The sequence below is a fragment of the Camellia sinensis genome, chromosome 12 (assembly GCF_055761805.1).
Source record: "Camellia sinensis isolate YWXY chromosome 12, ASM5576180v1, whole genome shotgun sequence".
NCBI classification, from domain to species: Eukaryota; Viridiplantae; Streptophyta; class Magnoliopsida; order Ericales; family Theaceae; genus Camellia; species Camellia sinensis.
In genome coordinates, this window is record NC_138972.1 from 121,676,249 (window position 1) to 121,684,273 (window position 8,025).

An 8,025-nucleotide genomic window follows, 5' to 3' on the forward strand; every position below is an offset into this window, starting at 1 on the left:
GCTATGCTACTAGTACTGTTTGATCATTCCCTTGTGGAAGGAGTGGTATATTGATTGTAACGACTGTTGTGCCCTTTCTTGACCAAACTTACCTCTCCTTCTGCATGGAGAGAGCATTAGTAGCTTCCAAACTAGGGCAGGATACCCTCATTTCCAGGATTGTATTATTGCCTTTTTAAATGATTTAGTGAATCCTGGGCCTGACTTCTAAATTGGGACAGGGCAACCCTACCCCCAAATAGGCATGAATGCAAATTATGTGTTTATGTGATATTTTGGAAACGATTTGATTTGATTTGAGTTGATTCCAGCGATCTAACAACGAGAAAGATAGTTATTTCATTCCCAAAGTCTGGGGAGTCTGACGTGGCAGTGATTTGATTCTGTGGCAATCCGAGTTATTTGGGGGCAATGATGCAGTTACAAGGATGTGGGGGTTCAATTCAAGCAGTGATTCATATTTTGATCATGATTTGAGTAATCGGTTGTAATTAGGGGGGTGGTTTCCCAATTTTTAAGAATTTTAGTTTGAATTTGGGTTCTTACCGTAGTGATCAAAGAAGAAGAGGAAAAAGAAAAGAATGATTGCCTTTTTAAAATTTAAATCCCCAAGAAAACATGTTGTTAATGAATAACTTCTAAAAAAAATAGGAACTTTCCAACATAAGTAGAGCCTTGGAGATTATGGAAGGTGTTTGATCGAATAAGAATCTTTAAGTCATTGGCTTTAGGGGGAATTTCTACTTTTACGAAAAATGGTAGATAAGGAAGTGGTGGCTAAATCTTCACTTTTGAATAAAATTCGAAATCCCCTAGAAAGACATTTGACTAAGGAGACAATTGTTTGATTAGATACTTGGAATAAGATCGAGAGTTCCTTGGGAGGAAAGAATTGTGAACGAAAACCCGTGTAGAATTTCAGAAATTATGGAGAGTTTTTGATCAGACAGAAACCCTTAGATTTTTTACTTCAACGGGAATTTTATTTTATGGAAAAGTGTTGATGAGGAGGTGATGACCGAGTCTTTCACTTTGAAGTGAAATTTTGAATTTCCTTAGAAGACAATTGACTATAAGGTGACTGTTTGATTGATTTCTTGGAATAAGATCTAAGATTATTTGGAAATTTTTTGAAAATAAAATTTGAATAGAGTTATGAAATTATGGAAAGTTTTTTTCATCCAGTAAAAACCTTTGGGCCGCTTACTTTGAGGGAAACTTAATTTTGTGGAGAAATGTTAGACAAGGAAGTAATGACCGAGTCTGTCATTTCGAATAAAATTTTGGTTCCTGTACAAGATATTTGGCGAAAGGACGATCATTGGGTTGATTCCTTGGAATAAAATCCGAACTCTTTTAAACTTTCGAAAAAAAAGAGAGGAAAGGAAAACATTGAAATTTTAAAGAAAAAATAAAAACGACACTTTATTTTGAAAAAATATGTTTAAAAAAATAGAAGTTGAAATTTGATGACGCACTTTTGAAAATAAATTGGGGCACATTTCGGGAAACATTATGTAATGGAAAGACAAGTGTTTAGATTGATCATTCTGGTTGGAATCTTTTAAATTCGTCAGAATTCTGTTGGTCGGGCAAGTATCACCCACTGGGTGATTACGATGACTTCGGGATCCAATGGTCATTGTTAAACGAAATTGACTGGTTGCATTCACCTATCCTCGGGTTTGTTGCATAGTATCCCGGACACTATCCGTTGGTTATGTTATGTCAATAAGGCAAGCAGGAGGCTATGCTACTTGTACTGTTTGATCATTCCGTTGTGGAAGGAGTCGTATATTGATTGTAACAACTGTTGTGCCCTTTCTTGACCAAACTTACCTCTCCTTCTGCATGGAGAGAGCATTAGCAGCTTCCAAACTAGGGTAGGATACCCTCCTTTCCAGGATTGTATTATTGCCTCTTTGAATGATTTAGTGAATCCTAGGTCTGAGTTCTAAATTAGGACAGGGCAACCCTACCCCCCAAATAGGCATGAATTCAAATTATGTGCTTATGTGATATTTTGGAAATGATTTGATTTGATTTGATTCCAGCGATCTAACGACGAGAAAGACAGTGATTTCATTCCCAAAGTCTGGAGAGTCTGATGTGGCAGTGATTTGATTCTGTGGCAATCCGAGTTATTTGGCGGCAATGATGCCGTTACAATGATGTGGGGGTGCAATTCAGGCAGTGACTCATATTTTGATCATGATTTGAGTAATCGGTAGTAATTAGGGGGGTGGTTTCCCAATTTTTAAGAATTTTAGTTTGAATTTGGGTTCTTACCTTAGTGATCAAAGAAGAAGAGGATAAAGAAAAGAATGATTGCCTTTTTAAAATTTAAGTCCCCGAGAAAACATGTTGTTAAGGAACAACTTCTAAGAAAAAAAGGAACTTTCCAACTTATGTAGAGCCTCGGAGATTATGGAAGGTGTTTGATTGATTAAGAATCTTTAAGTCATTGACTTTAGGGGGAATTTTGACTTTTACGAAAAATGGTAGATAAGGTAGTGGTGACCAAATCTTCACTTTTGAATAAAATTCGAAATCCCCTAGAAAGACATTTGACTAAGGAGATAATTGTTTGATTAGATACTTAAAATAAGATCGAGAGCTCCTTGGTAGGAAAGAATTGTGAAAGAAAACCCGAGTAGAATTTTAGAAATTATGGAAAGTTTTTGATCGGACAGAAATCCTTAGGTTTTTTGACTTTAGAGGGAATTTGATTTTATGGAAAAGTGTTGATGAGGAGGTGATGACCGAGTCTTTCACTTTGAAGTGAAATTTTGAATTTCCTTAGAAGACATTTGACTATAAGGTAACTGTTTGATTGATTTCTTGCAATAAGATCTAAAATTCTTTCGAAATTTTTTGAAAATAAAATTTGAATAGAGTTCCGAAATTATGGGAAGATCTTTTAAACATGTACAAACCTTTGGGCCGCTGATTTTGAGGGAAAATTTTATGGAGAAATGTTAGACATGGAAGTATTGACCGAGTCTCTCATTTCTAATAAAATTTTTGTTCCTGTACAAGATATTTGGCCAAGGGGCGATTGTTTGGTTGATTCCTTGGAATAAAATCCGAACTCCTCAAAACTTTCGACAAAAAAGAGAAAAGGGAAACATTGAATTTTTTTTTTTAAAAAACGCGCTACTTTATTTTGAAAAAGGATTTTCAAATAAGTAGAAGTTGAAATTTGATCACGCACTTTTGAAAATAACTTGGGGCACATTTTGGGAAACAATAAGTAATGGAAAAGAATATTTTAGATTGATCACGCTGGTAGGAATCCTATAAATTTGTCAGAATTCCCTTGGTTGGGCAACTATCATCCAATGGGTGATGACGATGACTTCGAGATCCAATGGTAAGTGTTAAACAAAATTGACTGGTTCCATTCACCTATCCTCGGGTTTGTTGCATAGTATCCCAGAGACTATTCGTGGGTTATGTTATGTCAATAAGGCAAGCAGGAGGCTATGCTACTAGTACTGTTTGATCATTCCATTGTGGAAGGAGTGGTATATTGATTATAAAAACTGTTGTGCCCTTTCTTGACCAAACTTACCTCTCCTTTTGCATGGAGAGAGCATTAGCAGCTTCCAAACTAGGGCAGGATACCCTCCTTTCCAGCATTGTATTATTGCCTCTTTGAATGATTTAGTGAATCCTAGGTCTGACTTCTAAATTTGGACAGGGCAACCCTACACCCCAAATAGGCATGAATGCAAATTATGTGCTTATGTGATATTTTGGAAAAGATTTGATTTGATTTGATTCCAGCAATCTAACAACGAGAAAGACAGTGATTTCATTTCCAAAGTCTGGGGAGTCTGACGTGGCAGTGATTTGATTCTGTGGCAATCCGAGTTATTTGGGGGCAATGATGCAGTTACAAAGATGTGGGGGTTCAATTTAGGCAGTGGTTCATATTTTGATCATGATTTGAGTAATCAGTAGTAATTAGGGGAGTGGTTTCCCAATTTTTAAAAATTTTAGTTTGAATTTGGGTTCTTACCTTAGTGATCAAAGAAGAAGAGGAAAAAGAAAAGAATGATTGCCTTTTTGAAATTTAAATCCCCGAGAAAACATGTTGAATAACTTCTATAAAAAATAGGAACTTTCCAACTTAAGTGCAGCCTCGGAGATTATGGAAGGTGTTTGATCGAATAAGAATCTTTAAGTCATTGGCTTTAGGGGGAATTTCGCCTTTTACAAAAAATGGTAGATAAGGAAGTGGTTAGCAGATCTTCAATTTTGAATAAAATTCAAAATCCCCTAGAAAGACATTTGACTAAGGACAATTGTTTGATTAGATACTTGGAATAAGATCGAGAGCTCCTTGGGAGGAAAGAATTGTGAAAGAAAACTCGAGTAGAATTTTAGAAATTATGGAAAGTTTTTGATCGGACAGAAATCCTTAGGTTTTTACTTTAGAGGGAATTTGATTTTATGGAAAAGTGTTGATGAGGAGGTGATGACCGAGCCTTTTACTTTGAAGTGATATTTTGAATTTCCTTTGAAGACATTTGACTATAAGGTGACTGTTTGGTTGATTTCTTGGAATAATATCTAAAATTCATTGGAAATTTTTTGAAAATAAAATTTGAATAGAGTTCCAAAATTATGGAAAGTTATTTTCATCCGGTAAAAACCTTTGGGCCGCCGACTTTGAGGGAAACTTAATTTATGGAGAAATGTTAGACAAGGAAGTAATGACCGAGTCTCTCATTTCGAGTAAAATTTTTGTTCCTGTACGAGATATTTGCCTAAAGGGCGATCGTTTGGTTGATTCCTTGGAATAAAATCCGAACTCCTCAAAACTTTCGGAAAAAAAAAAAAGAGGAAAGGGAAACATTGAAATTTTAAAGAAAAAAAAACGGCACTTTATTTTGAAAAAATATGTTTTAAAAAATAGAAGTTGAAATTTGATGACGCACTTTTGAAAATAAATTGGGGCACATTTTGGGAAACAATAAGTAATGGAAAGACAACTGTTTAGATTGATCACTTAGGTAGGAATCCTTTAAATTCCCCAGAATTCCCTTGGTCAGGCAACTATCACCCAATGGGTGATGACGATGACTTCGAGATCCAATGGTAATTGTCAACAAAATTGACTGGTTTCATTCACCTATCCTCGGGTTTACTACAGAGTATCCTGGACACTGTTCGTGGGTTATGTTGTGTCAATAAGGCAAGCATGAGGCTATGCTACTAGTACTGTTTGATCATTCCCTTGTGGAAGGAGTGGTATATTGATTGTAACAACTGATGTTCCCTTTTGTGACCAAACTTACCTCTCCTTCTGCATAGAGATAGAATTAGCAGCTTCCAAACTAGGGCAGGATACCCTCCTTTCCTGGATTGTATTATTGCCTCTTTGAATGATTTAGTGAATCCTAGGTCTGACTTCTAAATTAGGACAGGGCAACCCTACCCCCCAAATAGGCATGAATGCAAATTATGTGCTTATGTGATATTTTGGAAACGATTTGATTCCAGCAATCTAATGATGAGAAAGACAGTGATTTCATTCCCAAAGTCTGGGGAGTCTGATGTGGCAGTGATTTGATTCTGTGGCAATCCGAGTTGTTCGGGGGCAATGATGCAGTTACCAAGATTTGGGGGTTCAATTTGGGCAATGATTCATATTTTGATCATGATTTGAGTAATCGGTAGTAAATTATGGGGGTGGTTTCCCAATTTTTAAGAATTTGAGTTCGAATTTGGGTTCTTACCTTAGTGATCAAAGAAGAAGAGGAAAAAGAAAAGAATTATTGCCTTTTTAAAATTTAAATCCCCCAGAAAACATGTTGTTAAAAATAACTTCTAAAAAAAGAAGGAACTTTCCAACTTAAGTAGAGCCACGGAGATTATGGAAGGTGTTTGATCGATTAAGAATCTTTAAGTCATTGACTTTAGGGGAATTTCGACTTTTACGAAAAATGGTAGATAAGGAAGTGGTAACCAAATCTTCAATTTTGAATAAAATTCGAAATCCCCTAGAAAGACATTTGACTAAGGAGACAATTGTTTGATTAGATACTTGGAATATGATCGAGAGCTCCTTGGGAGGAAAGAATTGTGAACGAAAACCCGAGTAGAATTTTAGAAATTATGGAAAGTTTTTGATCAAACAGAAATCCTTTGGTTTTTAACTTCAGAGGGAATTTGATTTTATGGAAATTTTTTGATGAGGAGGTGATGGCCGAGTCTTTCACTGTGAAGTGAAATTTTGAATTTCCTTAGAAGACATTTGACTATAAGGTGACTGTTTGATTGATTTCTTGGAATACGATCTAAAACTCTTTGGAAATTTTTTGAAAGTAAAATTTGAATAGAATTCCGAAATTATGGATAGTTCATTTCATCAGGTAAATACCTTTGGGCCGCTGACTTTGAGGGAAACCTAATTTTATGGAGAAATGTTAGACAAGGAAGTAATGATCGAGTCTATCATTTCGAATAAAATTTTGGTTCCTGTACAAGATATTTCGCTAAAGGTCGATCGTTTGGTTGATTCCTTGGAATAAAATCCGAACTCCTCAAAACGTTCGAAAAAAAAGAGGTAAGGGAAACCTTCAATTTTGTTTTAAAAAAAAAACGGCACCTTATTTTGAAAAAAATAGAAGTTGAAATTTGATGACGCACTTTTGAAAATAAATTGGGGCACATTTCGGGAAACAATGAGTGATGGAAAAGAATAATTTAAATTGATCATTCTGCTAGGAATCCTTTAAATTCGTCCGAATTCCCTTGGTCGGGCAGCTATCACCCAATGGGTGATGGTGATGACGATGACTTCGAGATCCAATGGTAAGTGTTAAACAAAATTGACTGGTTCCATTCACCTATCCTCGGGTTTGTTGCATAGTATCCCGGACACTATTCGTGGGTTATGTTATGTCAATAAGGCAAGCATGAGGCTATGCTACTTGTACAGTTTGATCATTCCCTTGTGGAAGAAGTGGTATATTGAAAGTAACAACTGATGTGCCCTTTTGTGACCAAACTTACCTCCTTTTGCATGGATAGAGCATTAGCAGCTTCCAAACTAGGGCAGGATACCCTCCCTTCCAGGATTGTATTATTGCCTCGTTGAATGATTTAGTGAATCCTAGGTCTGACTTCTAAATTAGGACAGGGCAACCCTACCCCCCAAATGTAACGCCCTCAAAATAAACCCATTATATATACATCATTGACATGAAATATTAAAAGAAAACAATTCATTATCCCATTCATCAGAGTATTATTAAATAAAAACATTACATGTAATACCAAATTAAATGCCCTACGGGCTTACATTTTTTCCAAGCCAACACTTGGACACAAAATATGAGTTCTAACTCAAATACAAATAAAGCCCTAGGCTTGATTATATATCAAATAAAAACAAATAACTAAAGATGGTCTTCAGAATCCAAAAGCTAAATCCTTCCAAGCTAAGTCCTTGGAGGTAGCTTATCACCTGAACCTGAAAATGATGTTCCCATAAAGGGTGAGCCACAGCCCAGTAGAAAAATACTAAACCAAATATAAGCTTTGAATAAAGCATTAGCATTCAATAGATGGTTAACCAAGATAATCAATTACATCATTTTACAGTCTCATGACAATATTGTCTAAGACACGTTTTACTTTCCAACTTTATCAATATGGCTCAGAACCTGGCCAAACTTACAACAGTGAACTATATATATTATATTCACATTCTTCCAATGTCAACAAACAGATGAGACTCAGGCTCAAATCAAACACTTCATACTTCCAGTTTGATACACATTTTAGTGCTGTATCAAATAAAACACTTCAATATAAATAAGCACACATAAAAGTGATGCTAATGGAGTCCATCCCCTATCTCCTCCCAAACAAAATCCGGTTTAGAGGTCCATCCCCTATCTTCCCCTAAACCGTGGAGTACATCCCCTATCTCCTCCCACACAAAACAATATATATGCAAATGCAATGCTCAATCAATACACGTATTTTCTGTATTAATGCAATAGTCAA